This window comes from Macrotis lagotis, chromosome X (genome assembly GCF_037893015.1).
Source record: "Macrotis lagotis isolate mMagLag1 chromosome X, bilby.v1.9.chrom.fasta, whole genome shotgun sequence".
NCBI classification, from domain to species: domain Eukaryota; kingdom Metazoa; phylum Chordata; class Mammalia; order Peramelemorphia; family Peramelidae; genus Macrotis; species Macrotis lagotis.
Genome location: NC_133666.1, coordinates 230,869,548 through 230,889,187, shown reverse-complemented (window position 1 = coordinate 230,889,187; position 19,640 = coordinate 230,869,548).

The following is a 19,640-nucleotide window of genomic DNA, read 5'->3' as shown; positions in this document are numbered from 1 at the left end:
TCCAATTTCAACTTTAAAATTACCCAGATTCCAATACTCTCACACAATCCATTCATATGCTAACTATTGATTCATTATTATTTTTTTCACCACACTAAGGTCAATCTCCAGCCTCAGAAATATTCATAAGAGAAGTCTGAAGAAAGCTATCATTTTAATGTGTCAGGTACATAATTATTCATGCTTTCCCAGAAATAAACTGTATCTAGATTTTACTGTCTTTATCAATCCCTCATTACAAATGATTCTTCTCTTTTAGTACTCAAATCTTTTATATCCACATTGAAACTCTAGGTTTGAAAAAGATCATTTTTTGAATGAAATCAATACTAGTGATGAATATGCACATTTAATTAAAAACCCATATGACCACTGAGGCATCATCTCACACCTCTCAGCCTGACCAATATAACCAGAAATGACAATGATCAATGTTGGAAGGGATATGGGAAATCTGGGACACTAATACATTGCTTTTGGAGCTGTGAACTTATCCAAATTTTCTGGAAAGCAATTTGGAATTAAGCCCAAAGGGCAACAAAAATGTGCATACACTTTGATCCAGCAATCCCACTAATGGGTCTATACCCTGAAGAGATTATGAAAAAGGGTAAAAACATCACTTGTACAAAAATATTCATAGCAGCCTTTTTGTGATGGCAAAGAATTGGAAATTGAGTCAATGTCTATCAATTAGGGTTTAATAAAATGTAGTATATGTATGTCATCGAACACTATTGTTTTATTAGAAACCAGGAGGGATGGCAATTCAGAGAAGCCTAGAAGGCTTTACATGAACTGATGCTGAGCTAGATGAGCAGAACCAGAATAACGTTATACATCCTAACAGCAACATGGGGTTGATGATCAACCTTAATGGTTTTGCTCAATCCGTCAGTGTAACAATCAGGCACAATTTTGGGATGTCTGTGATGGAGAATACAATCTGTACCCAGAGAAAAAAATTGTGGAGTCTGAATAAAGACCAAAGACTGTTACCTTTAATTGAAAAAAAGTTATTTTATTATGTTATTTTTCTATCTCTTTACTTATTTTTTCCCTAAAGGATATGATCTCTTTTATCACATTCAATTTAAATCTATATATACCATGGAAAAAATGTAAAGACTAACAGACTGCCTACTGTGGGGTTTGGGGGGGGAGGGAAGCAAGATTGGGGGAAAAATTGTAAAATTCAAAATAAATAAACTCCAAAAAAAGAAATAAAGACCATAAACCTCTAATGTAAAAAAATTTTTAAAAAGCCCATGACATTTTACCCTTTTTGTTTGTCTTTTTTGATTTAATTTAAATAACTACCCATTAATTTACTATAGGTCAAAAGTAAGTATATAATACCTTCCCCCACTCTACTCAAAAAGTTTCATTTCTAAAATTTAGGAAACCTGAAGAGCAACTTCACACAACTCTAGCCTTATCAATGAAATCATTCTCCTAGTGAAGGAAAGAGTATTTTTCCAGTGGAGAAGTTTAGCAACTATTTCATTGAAAGAACTCTCTTATAACCTGCTTGCAGTAACTGGGCAATATCACTACTGAAATTATAACATTTTCTCTGGAGACTATCTAGACTTTTTTAATCTTTACAGCCCTACAGGTAGATATTATTAAATGACTTAAAAGAGTAACACTTTATTTTAATGGAACATTAAATTAATATTGAATTATGGTAAAATTCTTATGAAAGTATGTGTGACATCCACATTAATTTCAAATGAATTCATTATGATTAGTGCCGTTGCAATGAATACTAATGAGTTACAAGGACATGACTTTTTAAAGAAATGGCACTTTAAAACAATAAAGAACACACAAATTTATTACTTTTTCATACTTTTTTCACTTGTGTAGCAAATTTTGACTAGAGATGCTAATTCTACTTACATCACTATATTTCCTGAATGTGTTAGATAGCACATAATTCTTAGCATTTCCTAAATCTTATGTAATAGGTATATCTACCTCTTTTTGTCTCTACTATAACTGAGATTGAATCCTTACCCAGCTTCTCATGTCTCCAGAATTTATTTTTAATTAACATTTTGGAAAGTTTAAATTGTTTAGAAATTAATAAGTACTTTTCCAGCATGTTCCCATTCAATTCCCTTATGTTAGATTGATGAGACACACATTGTCTAATCAATTATTCAGTTAAGAATAACTAACTGCAAAAGAAAAATATCCCATTTCTTTGCTCAAAAAATCTGTCCTATATTATTTAGTCCAACCTAACCTTATATATTAGTAGTATTTTATTAGCCATGAGGGTCATGATTTTGATGTGCTAAATAACAAAGAGATACATTGATAGTCAGATCCTCTGTATACCCTATCCTTCAATGTTTCTGAGATTTTAAAAACAGCAGAAACTAAAACAAAACAAAATTATTCTATCAATAAGAGATCAGCAATGAATGGGGCAAAAAATGGCAGTAATTATAATAGAAAATGAGAAATTAGAAGTCAGATGACCTATTCTCAAATTCTGGCTATATTTCTTCCTCATTATACTAACCCTAAAGGATATAAGGTTTCAGTTTTCTTACCTGTCAAATAGGAAGATGAACTCAATGATCTCTATGGAAACTTCTGTCTAAATCTTTTAGAGGTGCTTAAAAGAGGAATGAGAAATTACAGAAAGGGAATCTATGTCTACAGTTATATTAATCTTCTGAATAAATATATATCTGTATGTTGTTTTATCTTCAAAGTTTGCTGGAAAAAAGTAAAAAATACTACAAAGATTATTTGAGATATCTAAGACTGACAGTTTAATTCCAGTTAAATCAGAGACATAAAGGATGACCCTTATGCTAATAAATAATATGAAAATAGCTTATTTTTCAATATGAATATATTTTACGTCTATAAAGTCCTTCTTTTCTCTGTTTCTCTATTTTTTCCAAAATAAATCTGTGAAAACTTTCAAGAGAAATATTAAAACATGCAATGCAAATGAAGAATATAGAAACAGATGGAATTTCCATGTTTCTTGACATTTGAAGTTAAATACTTAAGAGAAAAGTAGAGTTTAAGAGTAAACAATAGATTAAAAAAATTATATCTATGGATATTCAATTTCTCAGAAGATATTAAAATATAGGAATGCTGAACTTTTCTCAAAATAACTTTAATTGAGTCCTCTAAATAGACTGTAATTTGTCATCAGCCACAAAAAAACCCAGAGCAAAATAAATTTTCAGCTAAAGATACCATGAAAGAACTTCAGTAAGTCTTTCTCATGTGGGTAACAGGGGAGTGCAGTTCAGCATAAAAGGGAAACCTGGAAAGCCAGTGGGAGACTCTTAGACACACCACAGCTCAAGTTCAAAGTCAGCAAACTTAGGGTTTAGCAGGTGATGGTCTCTACTACAGCTTGAAAGACAAATTCAAGTTCCAGGAATTCTGGGTAACAAACTATACTGGGTCACAGGGAACAAATTGCTAGCACCTAAGACACCATAAGAAATACCATAGATAAGGAGTAAGCAGGGTATCAGATCCCTGGTATAGCACAAAAAAAGTGTGTACCTTTTTATCTTAGGAATAAAGCCCAACTATCAAAATGAGCAAAAATCGATATACACATACAAAAAGTGAAAACCATAAAAATCTATTATTTTGAGATGGATTGTAAAAGTGCAGTCTAACAACAGGAAAGTAGTTTCATAATACTCAAATGGAAAACCTCAAAGAGGATTTTGAATTGGTCTCTAAAACAAAAATATCACTTGGAATATTTTTATGTTTTATGGATTTTAAAAATCAAAAGAGAGGAAGAAGAAACAAATAGAAAAAGAAATGGATTCCACAAATTAGAATTATGGAAAACTTATTGAAGAAAGCAATATGTTTAAAAGAAAAATTGAACAAATGGGGTGAAATTAATTTCTTTGAAATACAAGTGATTGACAACAAAAAGAATTAATTCTTTAAAAATTAAAATTGACCAAATCAAAAAAGAAAATAGCTCATCAAATAAAAAAAAATTACTCAGATAAAAAATGAAGTACAAAAACTAACTGAAGAAAATAAAACCTTAAAATTAGAATTGAAGAAATGGAAACTAATGACTATGTAACTCTAAGATTCCACTGAACAAAATCAAATGTTGGGGGAGGGGAAAGGAAAATGCAAAGTGCCTATTAGGAAAAAATTCTGTAAAATAGATACAGGAGAGATATTTATGAAATATGGTTCTTCCTGAAAGCCAAGATCAGAAGAAGAGCCTGGACAATATCAGATAGGGAAATATCATGAAAAATTTCCCTAATATCTTAGAATAAGAACATAAAATAATTCTTGAAAGAATCCATAGATCACCCCAGAGATTTCAAAATAAAAACTCCAGGGAATATTGTAGAAAACCTTCAGAATTCTCAGCTAAAGGAGAAAATACTGCAAGCTGCTTCAGAGAGAGGGTATGTGTATAAATTGATGCTAAAGTGATGATGTTTATGACTCTTGAGAATTGTATTTCTATGAGAACTGTTGAAATTTGTACATTTGGACAGAGGGTATGAGTACAAGACAGGTATAAAACATGACTTCAAAAAAGATTATGCTGGTAATGGACTAAATAGAGTATAATTAGCACCACATGAAGAGGCACAAAAGACATATTATTTTAGAGGGAGAGTAGAGAGACTGGAAACATTGAGTAATTCATACACTAAACAGATTCGACTCAAAGAGGGTATGATATACATTCTAATTAGGTTTAGAAATTTATTCTACCCTACAGGGAAGTAGGAAGGAAAATGGGAAAGGACTGTCTGAGGTAGACAGCAACCAAAACAAAATATTTGTGAGGAGAGATAAGGAAAAAAAGAGAAAGAAAACTATAAGTTGGGAGGAAAAGGAGGGAGAGAAGCAAAAAATTTTTCCACAGACAAAACCAATGATACCTAGATTAGAAGGAATGAGGAAAGTTGGAACACAAATTTCATAGCTCTAAGAAGTAATAAGTAATGATCAAAGTTGGAGAGGTTATGAACAGATCGAATCATTCTGGAGAGCTATACAGAACTATGTTCAAAGAACAATGAAACTGTTCATGTCCTTTGATCTAGGAATTTCAATACTAGGTCTATATCTAGAATAAATTGTAAAAAAGGGGAAAGGCATACATTTTCCAAAATATTCATAGCAGTTGTTTTTGTAGTGGCAAAGCATTGAAAATTGAGGAGTTCATCATAAATCGGGGAATGGCTAAACAAGTTATCACACATGAATACTGTGAAATATTATAATTCTATAAAAAATCATAAATAGTCAGATTCTAGAGAAGCATGGAATGACTTATGGTATCTGATGTGAAGGAAGTAGAGCCAAGAGAACAATGTACACATAAACAACAACATTGTGAGATGAACAACCTTGATGGAAGCAGCAACTCTCTACTGTTCTCAGAGCTAGGACAAGTGTAATAGCCTGACTATGGACCTTGTTAATCCCATCCAGAGTGAAAAAAATAATAAAAGCAAAACACACACACACACACACACACACACACACACACACACACACACAACAACACCAACAACCTTTCAGAATCTGATGAACACTTTATAAAAATTATTTCATATAAATATATATATATATATATTTATATATCACCTTCCCTTAATCTTAATTCCTATACAGAAATTAACTAATCTGTAAACATGTTTATCAAAAATACATTTGTAGGGGAGGTGGAGACAAGATGGTGGCAGGAGAATAGCCTTCCTAGGAGCTCTCTCCAAAATATTTCAAAAGCTTTAAAATTAGGCAATTCTCCAGCCCAAGGTAATGTGGAATATCTTCTGAAGGTTCTGTTCCAAATGATTAGAATGGAGCAGTAGGGTAGAGTGAAGGAGCTCTAGTCTTCTGGGAATAGCCTTCAGGGGACCTGACAGCAGAAGCCAATTTCCTGACCTGCCAACCCAGAAAGCACCAAGCACAACTTGGAAGATCAGTGGGAGCACAGAGTGTGGAGTCCCCAGTGTGGATCTCAGTGTAGCCCAGATTCCAGGAAATAGAGGTAGGCCCACAGAGTCCCCCAGCAGGGAGCCGCCAAGCAGCTGATTCCAGAGTACTGAGCACATGGAAGGTAAGGGAACGGGGGAGACTGTCGAGATCTCTCCTCTGTCCCTGGGAAATGACTTTGGGGCTTTGTCTATGTTCAGGCCCTAGTCACAGTCTGGCCCCCATACAATCATAGAGCAGGAACCCTCCTCACAACCCTGGGGCAGAGGTGTGTACTTGTGGTCATCCATAGACCAAAGCACATGATAGGAGAGCAGTCAGAGACTCTCATAAGACTTTGAAGGAACTGATGTCAATGCAGAGGTCCCAATAATGCTCAAAAGTTCAGGAAGCACCCCAAAATAGGGCTCAGGGTGGAGAAATGAGCAAACAGACAAAAGGAATCTGATCATAGACAATTAGTTTGGTCTCATGGAGGATCAAAACACACATTCAGAAGATGAAAAAAATCCAAGCTTCTGCATCTAAAAACTCCAAGAAGTTGGGCTCAGGCTATGACGGAGATCAAAAAGGATTTTAAAAATCAAGTAAGGGAGGTAGAGTGAATATTGGGAAGAGAAATGAGAGAGATGCAGGAAAAAAACCCCATGAAAACCATGTCAGTAGTTTAGTCAAAGGTATCCAAAAAACTGAAGAAAACATGTTAAAAACCAGTTTAGGTCAAATGATAAAACAATTCAAAAAGTTAATGAGGGGAAGAATGCCTTAAAAAAACAAAATTGGTCAAATGGAAAAGGAGATAAGAAAGGTCTCTGAGGAAAATCAATTATTTTGGGACATTAATACATTATTGGTGGAGCTGTGAACTCCATCCTTTCTGCAGAGCAATTTGGAATTATGCCCAAAGGGCAAAACAATGTGCATACCCCTTGATCCAGTTATCCCACTACTGGATCTATACCCTGAAGAGATTATGAAAAAGGGTAAAAACATCACTTGCACAAAAATATTCATACCAGCCCTTTTTGTGATGGCAAAGAATTGGAAATTGAGTGAATGTCCATCAATTGGGGATTAATAAAATGTAGCATATGTATGTCATGAAACACTATTATTCTACTAGAAACCAGGAGGGATGGGAATTCAGGGAAGCCTGGAAGGATTTGCATGAACTGATGCTGACTGAGATGAGGAGAACTAGAAAAATACTGAACACCTTAAAAGCAACATGGGGTTTATGATCAATCTTGATGGACTTGCTCATTCCATCAGTGCAACAATCAGGGACAATTTGGGGCTATCTGAGATGGAGAATACCATGTGTATCTAGACAAAGAATTGTGGAATTTGAACAAAGACCAAAGACTATTACCTTCAATTTAGGAAAAAAAGCCATTATCATATTATGTAATTTAACTTTTTCCTATACTTTATTTTTCTTCATTAAGGGTATGATTTTTCTCTCTCATCACATTCAATTTAGATCATTGTATATCATGGAAGCAATGTAAAGGCTAACTGATTGCCTTCTGTGTGAGAGGGATGAAAAAATAGGGGAAAATATTGTAAAACACACAATAAAATATTTCTTAAAAATCATATTGTTAAAGAAGAATCAAATCAAAGAAGAAAAAATTGAAGAGGAAAAAGTCATGATATATAAGACAACTTTTAAAAAAGGAAGATAATAACTTTTGTTTTACATGTAAAATCAACTATTCTTTCTCTAAATATTGATGGTATTTTATTTCCCAATTACTTTTGAATTGTCTTTGATTATTGTACTTCTGAAATGGACAAGATTTTCAAAGTTGATCATTAGTCAATGTTGTTACCACTATGTATAAATTTTTAGTTCTGCACTCCACTCAGCATCAGTTCACGCAGTTCTTTCAAGGTTATTTTGAAGTCATGTTCCTTATGATTTCATTTTTTCTTTTTAATATTTTAATTTTAAAATATAATTTTTATTTTATTTTTATTTATTTTAAATGTTTATTTTTATGTTTAAATATTTTTAAAATTATTTTTTAAATTTTATAATGTATCCCTCCTCTTGCTTCCCTCCCCCCGCACCCCACAGAAGACAATCTGCAGATCTTTACATTGTTTCCATGTATAGCATAGGTTGATCTAAGCTGAATGTGCTGAGAGCAAAATAATATCCTTAAGGAAAAAATAAAATATAAGATATAACAAAATTACATAAAAAGATGTGTCTTTAAAACAATTAAAAGTAATAGTCTTTGGTCTTTGTTCAAAGTCTACAATTCTTTGTCTGGATACAGATGATATTTTCCATTGAAGATAGCCCCAAACCTTCCCTGATTGTTGCATAAATACAATGAACAAGTCCATTAAGATTGATCATTAACCACATGTTACTGTTATGGTGTTCAATGTTCTTCTAGTTCTACACATCTCACTCAGCATCAGTTCATGAAAATTCCTCCAAGCTTCCCTGAATTAACATCCCTCTTGGTTTCTAATAGAATAATAGTGTTCCATAATGTACATCTGCCACAGTGTGTTCAGTCATTCTTCAATTCATGAACATTCACTCAGTTTCCAATTCTTTGCCATCACAAACAGGACTGCCATGAATATTTTTGAACAAGGGATAATTTTACCCATTTTCATAATCTCTTCAGGGTATAGACCAAGTAGTGGTATTACTGGATCAAAGGGTATGCACATTTTTGTTGCCCTTTGTGCAAAATTCCTAATTGCTCTCCAGAAATGTTGGATGAGTTCACAGCTCCATCAACAATGCCTTAGTGTACCAGATTTCCCATATCCTTTCCAATATTGATCATTGGGCTTTCTGGTCTTGTTGGCCAGTCTGAGAGGACTGAGGTGAAACCTCAAAGGTGCTTTAATTTGCATTTCTCTTATAAGTATTGATTTAGAGCATTTTTTCATATGACTATGGATCACTTTGATTTCCTCATCTGTAAATTGCCTTTGCATATCCTTTGAACATTTGTCAGTAGTGGAATGATTTGCTTTTGTTTTTGTTCTTGTTTTTAAATTTGACTCAGTTGTCTGTATATTTTAGGAAAGAATACTTTATTAGAAATACTTGTAAAAATTGTTTCCCATTCAACTACATTTCTTTTGATCTTGATTACATTGGTTTTGTCTGTGCAAAAGATTTTTAATTTAATGTAATCTAAATAATTTAGTTTGTTTTTAATGTTGTTCTCCATCACTTTCTTGGTGATAAACAGCTTCCCTTTCTATAGATCTGATAGCTAAACTATTCCCTAATCTAGTTTGCATAATATTATTATCTTTATGTCTAAATCCTGTAACAATTTTGATCTTATCTTTGTATAGAGTATGAGATGTTGGTCAAATGCATGTTTCTGTCATACTAACTTAAAATTTCCCCAACATCTTTTATCAAAGAGAATTTTTATGCCAAAAACTGGACTTTTGGGTTCATTAAACAGCAAATTGCTGTAATCATTTCCTACTTTTGCGCCTAGTCTATTCCACTGACCTACCACTCTATTTCTTAATCAATATCAGGCCATTTTGATGACTGATGCTTGATAATATAATTTTAGGTGTGGTAGGGCTTAACCAACTCTTTTGCATTTTTTCATTAAATCAATGGAAATTATTGACTTTTTGTTTATATGAAATTACTTACATTTTTTCTAACTCATTAAAGTAACTTTTTAAAATTTTGATGGGTAGGGCAATAAATAAGTAGTTTAATTTAGGTAGAATTGTCATTTTGATGAAATTAGCCCAGCCTATCCATAAATAGTTGATATTTTTCCAGTTTTCTAAAAATAATTGTATTTGTGAGGGAAGTATTTTGTAGTTGTGTTTATAGAGTTTCTGAGTCTACCTTGACATGTACAATCCCAAGAATTATATATTGTCTGAAGTCAATTTGAATGTTATTTCTCTATCTTTTGCTGCTGTATCTTGCTAGTAATATATAGACAAGTTGAAGATTTATGAGTATTGTATATTCTTCTACTTTGCAATAGTTGCTAATTTTTTCTAGTAATTTTAAATATTTTTTTAGGATCCTCCAGGTATACCATCATGTAATATGGAAAGAGTGAGAGTTTTGTCTCTTCTTTCCCAATTCTAATTCCTTCAATTTCTTTTTCTTCTCTTATTGCTGAGTAACATTTCAAATGCAATATTGAATAATGACCACCCTTGTTTCACCCCTGATTTCATTGCCAATGCATCTAGCTATTCCCTATTGCATATAATGTTTGTTGATGGTTTCAGATAGATACTCTGTATCATTGTAAGGAACAATCCATTTATTTCTATGATCTCTAGTGTATTAGTAGGAATGTATGCTGTATTTTGTCAAAGGTTTTTTCAGCACCTATTGATATCATCATATGATTTCTCATAGGTTTCTTGTTGATATAGTTAATTAAACTAACAATTTTCCTAATATTGAACCAACACTGCATTTCTGAGATAAATTCTACTTGGCCATAATGTATTATCCATGTGAAAAATTGTTGTAATCAATTTCCTAAGATTTTTGTTTCTATATTCCTCCTGAGATAGGTCTCTAATTTTCTTTCTCTATTTTAACCCTTCCTGGTTTAAGTATCAGCACCATATTGGTGTCATAGAAAAAAGTTTGGCAGAGATTTGTCTTTACATATTTTTGCAAAGAGTTTATATAGAATTAGAACCAATTGTTCCTTAAATGTTCGATAGAATTAGCTTGTGAATCCATCTGGCTGTGGAGGTTTTTTTCCTTTAGGGCGTTCAATAATGGCTTGTTGAATTTCTTTTTCTGAGATATGGTTATTTAAGTTTTTAATTTCCTCTCCATTTAACCTAGGATAACTTATATTTTTATAAATGTTCATCCTTTTCTCTTAGAGTATCAAATGTATTACTATACTGATGGGCAAAAGAATTCTGCATTGTTACTGTAATTTCTTCCTCATTGGTATTGAGTTCACCTTTTACAATTATACTGGTAATTTGGTTTTCTACTTTCTTTTCTTAATCAAATATAACAGAGGTTTATCAATTTTATTAGTTTTTCATAAAATCAAATCTTAGTTTTATTTATTAATTCAATAATTTTCTTACTTTTGATTATGTCAATTGCTTTAATTTTAATTAATTTAATTTGGTATTTAATTGGATGGGTTTTAATTTTTTCTTTCTGTATATTTTTAGTTGCACATTTAGTTCATTGATTTCCTCCTTTTCTAATTCATTCACATAAGCATTTAAAGATATAATATATCCCCTGACAACTGCCATGGCTGTATTCCATAAGCTTTGGCATATTGTTTTGTTATTGGCATTACCTAGAATGAAATCCTTAATTCTTCCTATAATTTGCTGTTTAATCCACTCATTCTTTAAAATGAGGTTCCTTAGTTTCCAATTAGTTTTATGTCTATCTCTCCTGGCCAATTAATTGCATGTGATTTTTATTGCATTATGATCTGAGAAGGATGTATTCACTATTTCTGCCTTTCTGCCTTTGATTATTTAGTTTCTATGCCCTCACACATCACACATAGTCAGTTTTTGTGAAAGTGCCATGTAATGCAGAAAAAAAGTATATTCCCTCCTATACCCATTCAATTTTCTCCAAAGATCTATCATATCTAGGTTTTCTAGCATTCTATTTACCTCATTAACTTCCTTCTTGTTTATTTTATGTTTAGATTTATCTAAATCTGAGAGTGGTAAGTTGAGATCTCCCACCAGTAGAGATTTGCTTTCTATATCTTCCTATAACTTATTCAATTTCTCTTCTAAAAATGTGAATGCTATTCCGCTTGGTGCGCATATATATATATATATATATATATATATATATATATGTATATGTATATATAATATACATATATATATTTATAATTGAAATTACTACTTTTTCTATGGTACCTTTTAGGAGGGTATAGTTTCCTTTCTTATCTCTTTTAATTATATCTATTTTTGCAGTTACTTTTCTGAGATAAGGATTGCTACCCCTGCTTTTTCTACTACAGCTGAAGCAAAATATAGATTTGCGCTAACTTTTTACCTTTACTTTGTATGTATATCTCTGCTTCAAATGAGTTTCTTTAAATCAAATATATTGAAGGATTTGGTTTTTTTTATCTAGTCTTCAATTCATGTACATTTTATGGAAGAGTTTGTCCAATTCACATTAAAGTTATAATTACTAATTTTTTATTGTGCTCCTTGCTATCTTTCCTCTGTTTATATTTTCCCCATTGTTTTCACTTTATCCATATTCCCCACTATTTTGTTTCTGAATATCACCACCTTCAGTGTGTTTCCCCCCTTGCATCCAACCCCCTTTCTTTCTCCTTTCCTTTTGCTCCTTCTTCCTTCAGTAAATTCCTTTTTTCCTCCCAACTTAACTGAGTGTGTCTATGTTAACTTTAGGCATAATCTGATGAAAATAAGATGGAGGCATGGACTCTTGAGTTCATCTTGACCAGAGGAGCCCAGGGATGATGTCTGCCACTCTTCCACACTGGAACTCTCCCTCTAGCCCTGCCGGCAAGTTCCTCAGGGTCAGCGCCAACACCAATGTATCTGCTCCCTAGTTGACACAAGCCCCTGCAGTCAGCCAGACTCTAGCCCTACCATTGATCAAGCAGGTCTGGTTCTGGGGCCCTCAGGTTCCTGGGCTCCAGCCCCACTGCTAATCAGGCTAATACAGGCTCCCAGGCTCTCACTAGTCCCATGTTCCTGGTAGAGTCCACCCTTTGCACCCGGACTCACCCATGACTGCAGAAGACAAATCCTGAGGTAGATGTTCTTTCTCTTGGCTTTTCTTTCTGGATTTTGTTGATTGATTTCCTGTTAAGAGGTTTGTTTCATATCATATATGGGGGATGATCAGGAGATTTTAGAACTGTACCTCTCTTCTCTATGCCATCTTGGTCAGAAGTCACTCCATAGTATTTAACAGAAGTCCTGCTTTCTCCCCAGTATCTAGACTTATGAATTGTGGAGAAGACAACTTTGGGAAAAATACTGAAGCAACTTCTCTATTGGACTTATGATAAAGAAGGCAACTCAAACGACAGCCAGAGCCATTGGAATCTGAACATGGACTGAAGTACATTTTTTTCTCTCTCTCATTATTCTTGAAGTTTCTCGTCTTCTTGGAGGGGAGGGGCAGTGTATGTTTACTCTTATAAATATTATTATCATACTATAAAATGAATAAACCAAAAACATACTTTAAAATGAGGCATAATTTTAGGGTTTCTGTGAGGGATACCATCTGTATCAAAAGAAAGAATTGCAGAGTTTAAACCAAGACCAAGGACTATTATCTTTAATTTAAAAAAAACATAATTTTGCTATCTCTTATATTTTATTTTTTTCCTCTCTCAATACATTCATCATCAGACTGCCTTCTGTGGAGGGTGGGGGAGGGAAGCAGAATTGAGGGGAAAATGTAAAATTAAAAAAAAAACAAAAATTATTAGTGTTTAAAAAAGGGCCAAAGTGCTTAAAACATTGAAAGTTCCTCTCTACTCTGCCCTGATGCAGTGATGATTATGATAATATCATTAATTTGCACTTATATAGGACTTACTATATACTAGATACTGCTTATTGCTTCACAGATATTTCATTTTTTGACTAATTTAGTGTTGAGTTCTCTCTACAGGAAGGTAAGTATTGTTCAGAGTTATATTAGGAAAAGAAAATATTTATTTTAGTGCACATGAAAGTTATATAAACCTGCTTTAAAGGGTGTGATGTGGTAAAAATGATAGATTTGTTTTCTAGAATGAAGGCAGAATTAGCAGCAAAAGGTAAAAATGTAAACAAGAAAATTCAAGGATGCTGGAAAGAACTAATTAAGAATTAGAGATAAATTATAGTAGAATTGGATGCTTCAATGATGTATTTCCTCTCACACAAGGTCCCTAAGAAAAGATTAAATTACTACTTGCCAAAATGTCAAACTATCATATTTTTCCTCTGAAGTCATTCATGAATTTATGATTCATAACTGAATTTTGGGACTTAGTTTACTAGGGGCAGGAAGTCACTGATTAAATTGACCTTCACTTAGTAGTTCTAATATATTTAATAGTGTAAGGAACAACCTGAGAAGAAATAACCTCTCAATATCTCTCAGTTTGATCCTTTCCTCATTCTTTTCCATGCACATAACTTTTGCCACTGTCCCCTTCATTAACCCTAGGGTATATGGGATGATTTGAGAGAACTGGCACCTTTGGTCTGAGAATATGCTGAGCCCATTTCAAGGGTTTTCATTTATCTTTGGTGTTTATTTACCAATAAAATATAATTTGTTTCTTCCCACAAAAAACCTTCACTTAATAACCATACTCTTTTACTTCGCTTTCATAACTAAAATCCTTGATAAGATATCCATAAGACATCCACCACAACACAGTTTATGATTACGTTTGCTTTCTTTTTAACTTTCTTTACAGTCTGATTTGACCAAACCTAAACTCTCCAAGGTTATTAAAATGTCATAAATGATGAATATAATGACCTTTTCTTAATTCTTCTCCTTCTTCATATCTCTGTATTCATTGACTTTGTTGGTCACCCTCTTTGATATTCTCCTCTTTACATGTTTTTAAAATACTATAATCTTCTAATTTTTTAAATTAAATGATTGCTTATTATCAATATCCTTTGGTTATATCTGCAAATAATGTAGGATCCCTAAAGCACCGATATGTCCATTTTTTATTTTCCTTTTTCAAAATTTCACTTTATGATCTCATCATCCCTCATAATTTGAATGAGCATGTCTAAGAAGAAGATTCAGATCCATTTGTTCAGCCATAAGATCTCTCCAGAACTCATCTCATATCTCAAAGTCCCTTTAGACATGTTGAACTATATATGTCTCATAGATATCTTAAACTCAGATATCCAAAACTGAACTCACTATCTTTCCCTATAATCACTGCTATCTTCCTAAATTTCCTTATTAATATTATAGGTACCAACATATTCCATGTTTCATAGGCTCACAATCCAGCTATCTAGACTTGACTTCTCACTTCTTTCTCATCATTCATATTTAATCAGTGTTCAAATTCTGTCACTTTAATCTTTATAACATCACTTATATACAAAACCTTTCTTCTGACATGACGAAAATTCTTGTGTAAGGCTTCACAGCTCTTGAGCCCAGACTATTCTAATAACTTCATGGTTATCATCCTTGCCTCAAGTGTCTCTCCATTTCAATTTATCCACCACTCAGTTGTGAAATTGATCTTCCAAAAATAAAAGCATAAATGATCACACTTTGCTTCCATAAACAAATTTAAAATCCTATTTGGATTTCAAAATCTTTTATAACATAATCTTCTTAACTGTCAGTCTTCTTTTGTTTAATTAATTTTATTTATTCTGAACTTCAAAAATGAACATTTAATAACAAACAGCATAGATAAAAGTATGATAGTCCATGACATTCCTCTTGAATATAATGAAACCTAAAACTGTAAAAATGTTAAAAATATAGGATTAAAATAAAATGAAATAAAAAACAGATAAGACATTTTAAAGTTTTATTCTATAAAATCTTACCTATAATCTATAGGAGGAAATGACCAGAGCTGAATTGTAAAGATTGCATCTTTTAAGAAAAAAGTAGAGAATAGGAAAAATTACTAGCCTCTTTTGTGACCTGACCACGAAGGTTGAACATCAGTTGCCCAAATGCTCCCCAAAGACTATCAATCTTGTACAATACTATCTGATCTCCTGGTGTCTCTTCCTGGCAGTTCAAATCTCCAGGTATCCTCCTCAGTTTGTAATTAACAAAGGAGGAGAGGAGAGGAATCTTAACTTCTTATGAAGTTGGCAAGGTGACTGATCATGAAAAATAAGTACTCTCTAATGAAATCAATCTTTTACCAGAATACAGTTTTAAGAAGCTTTTTTATACTTAATAATATACAATAAATTAGTTTTCTCTTATTTTTCCTTTTTTTTCCCTTTTTACCCCCCACTCTGTCTTAAAAATAGTTACAATTAGGCATAAATAAGTGTGTGTCCGTGAGATCATTCTATAGATATTTCTACTTGTCAGTTCTTTCTCTGGATACAGTCTAAGCTTTTAAATCCTTTCATACATTCTGGAATATATTAACACTGAACTCCTTGATGTTCCTTGCACAATAAATCTGAGTATTTTCACTGAATGTCCACTGTCTCTAGGATACTTTTTCTCCTTATCCCTGGTTAGATTCTTCTGATTCTTAGTTAAAATCCTACCTTCCAGGGGAAAAAAAGCTTTTCTGGGTCCTTTTTAACTTTATTGCTATTTCTCTAATTTTATTTTCCAATTTATCTTAAATGTGCCTTGTTTGTTTACAAGCTGTTTCTCCCACTAGACTTTGAGATCAAAAGCATTTTTGTTCTTTTTTATTGAATTCCCAGTATTTAAAAGTCCTTGGCATATAGTAGGTGCTTAATAATTTTTTATTTTTGTTCTATTAAGTGAATCTTGTAATTCTACCATATGAATTAAAAAATCTTAGGGAAACATAGTCATTATGGCAATTTATTTCTATTTTTCATCCAGATGAGGGTTAGGTACATGTTGCAAATTCACTTCAAATATACATTTTATAGGGGACATTCCAATATATTCACATGGCTAAGGACCTGCTTCACAGATTAAATTAAGTGTTTTTATATGGTAATGAAATATATACATGTAAGCACCATCTTTGAGGAATAAAATGAGGACTTACAGCAATTAGACAGCATGAGTCATAATGGAATACCACTCTGAATACATTTACTATAACCTTTTTCTTCACTATAAAATAATAAAAGTATATTAAGTTTAAATACTCTGCTGTATTTCTACATAAACTCTACTTTTATAATTCATTATTTTACATAGCTGATGCTACAAAAACTATTACCTTTAATTCATGCTATGTATACGCATTATTTCTCCCAATAGAACATAAGTGCCTGGCACGTAATTTTAATTTAATGAATGATTTGTTGATTAATTTGAACTACCAAATTACTTCTCCCATAGCTGTTAAAACTAAAGCTTTTGAATTTTATATCATACATATTTGAATTAAAGGAACCAGAAGTGTCATCTAGAGCAAGCTTCTCACTTTAAAGAGAAGAAATGTTTGTGTAAGCTTTGAATAATAGAAATTTAAATTGAAAGTAGTCTGAGATTTTATATAATCTTAGTCTCTTACTTTAAAGGACATATATCTGGAATATTCCATTCAAAGAACATTAGAAATTATTAGTAAAAATGACATGCTATAACATATGTCCAAGAAAACACAATTTTGGACATTTACTAGAATTAATTTAATTTTCTATTCTTCAATAAAGGATAATAATATAGAATGATATTATTCTTCAGAATGAGTCAATTATTGAATATTTATTTGGAATCCAGTAGATGTGGATTATCATTTTTCATTTATATAGAATCAGGAAAAATAAAGAAGTAGCATAGAAGAATTTTTCTCCTGGAGATTTTATATTTAGGGAAAGGGCAAGGGATTTATTTCATCAGGAAGAAGAGTTTTAGGGGGTATGCTCTCATCATCACTAGGTAATATTTTCTTAAGGTAAATAACATTTTAACATTTTTGTGGTCTACTTCAGCTGCCACATACACAGATGAGACCTATAACAATCAAAGATTTTACTCTCTAGTAAGACAAAGTAAGTAAAACTTAATGTCCAATGAAACTGAATGCTTCTCCCCTCCTTATGTCTAAAAGAAGTTTGCTCTGATCTAGTATATTAAGTACAGGTGTTTGGAGACACTTTTAGTTGACTTAATCTTCTGTAGAAAAAAAAAAGTAAAACGACAAGTACATCTGTTGACATTCCATTATCTAGTACTCTGTAAATTCAAGTGAAGGTAACCTACATAATCAATCTATTAGATTTTTTTTTTAGGTTTTTGCAAGGCAAATGGGGTTAAGTGGCTTGCCCAAGGCCACACAGCTAGGTAATTATTAAGTGTCTGAGACTGGATTTGAACCCAGGTACTCCTGACTCCAGGGCCGGTGCTTTATCCACTGCGCCACCTAGCCACCTAGCCACCCCCAATCTATTAGATTTAATGGGCTACAAGGGACAAGCAAGAACCCTAGAGTTGCCTTCATTCCTGGGCCCCAGGTTTTCTACCTGGGGAATTCTTTACCCTTTACTAAAACTTTGTTGACAGAGTATAATTTCCTTTATTCTTATTAGTTTCTGACATTTTAGTTCTTTCTTCTTCAGTATCATCCTTTGCAAAAAAGAGATAGAAATCATTGTCTTTCTATTGGCCAGATAGTTTAGTTTGCTTAAGAAAGTATTAATGGGGGGAGACTCAGTAGATACACATTGCTATTTATAGATATGTTTCTTCAAAGGTTCACAATACCAGCATTTTTCAGAAATTATCATAATAGAATGTGAGATAAACTGGGGAAGGAGATATTTCGAGGAAACCTTAAGTCAATGAGTTGATTTCTGGTCGCAGTGTGTAATTCAAGTAAATTATAGAAGAAAGGAGTCATGATAAACTCTGTTTCTTTTTTCAATGTTTTCTAAATGTCTATAAAACTAACTTTGTGGCATAACTTTGGGGAAGTCACTGAGGCCTTCTGATTCTTTCAAGATAAATAATGGTTTGACTATATTGAATTTAATCAATACTTCAATGCATGAAATGAAAAGATTACTTTCTTTCCCCCAGGGGATAGCAAGTATAGGAATAAAATGTTCAACAAAGTAGTTTGAGGTATGTATTGATGAAAATAACCTTCTGAATCAAAATTCTAATGCTCTGGCATGATCTTTCACTTAGAAAGTATTCAAACATTTTATATCTATGTATATACATGAATGAATATATTTATACACATATGCATAATATACATATGTGTATGTATACATGATTGTTTAATATTTTTCTTATTCTGTCTTTTAAATCAACATACTAAGGGGCAGGTAGATGACAGAGCGGATAAAACATGGGCCCTGGAGTCAGGAGGACCTGAGCTCAAATCTAGTCTCAGATACTTGATAATTGTCTAGCTGTGTGACCTTGGACAATTATTCTTTACCCCATTGCCTAAAATTAAAAAAAAAAGTTTAGAAAACAACATACTGTATATTATACATGCATATGTACATATATACATACATATACCCACTTTGTTCACACTCATGCATAGAATGCTAGAGTTAGAATGGCACTTCTTGGTATTATAGCAATTTTCTGGCATCATGTGGTTAGGGGGAACTAGCAATATGGACACAAGCCCTATTTTTGTTAATAAAGAAGATTTTCTTTATTTTAAATCTAATCCCTTTCCATTGTTGCATGATTAATGAGGAATGCAGATAACGCATTGGGAATGTGAAATCTATGTTTTTGTATTTCAGTCTTGTCCAATTCTTTGTGACTCTATTTGATTGCGTTTTTTTTTTTAACAAAGTTACTACATTACTATTTCTTTCCCAACTCATTTTACAGACAAGGTAAATAAGGTAAATGGAATTAAGTGATTTACCTCAAGTCAGTCACAATGTTAGAAAGTGTTTGAGGACAAATTTGAACTCACATTTTCCTGATTCAATTCCCAGATTCAATTCACAGTACCAAGTAGCTG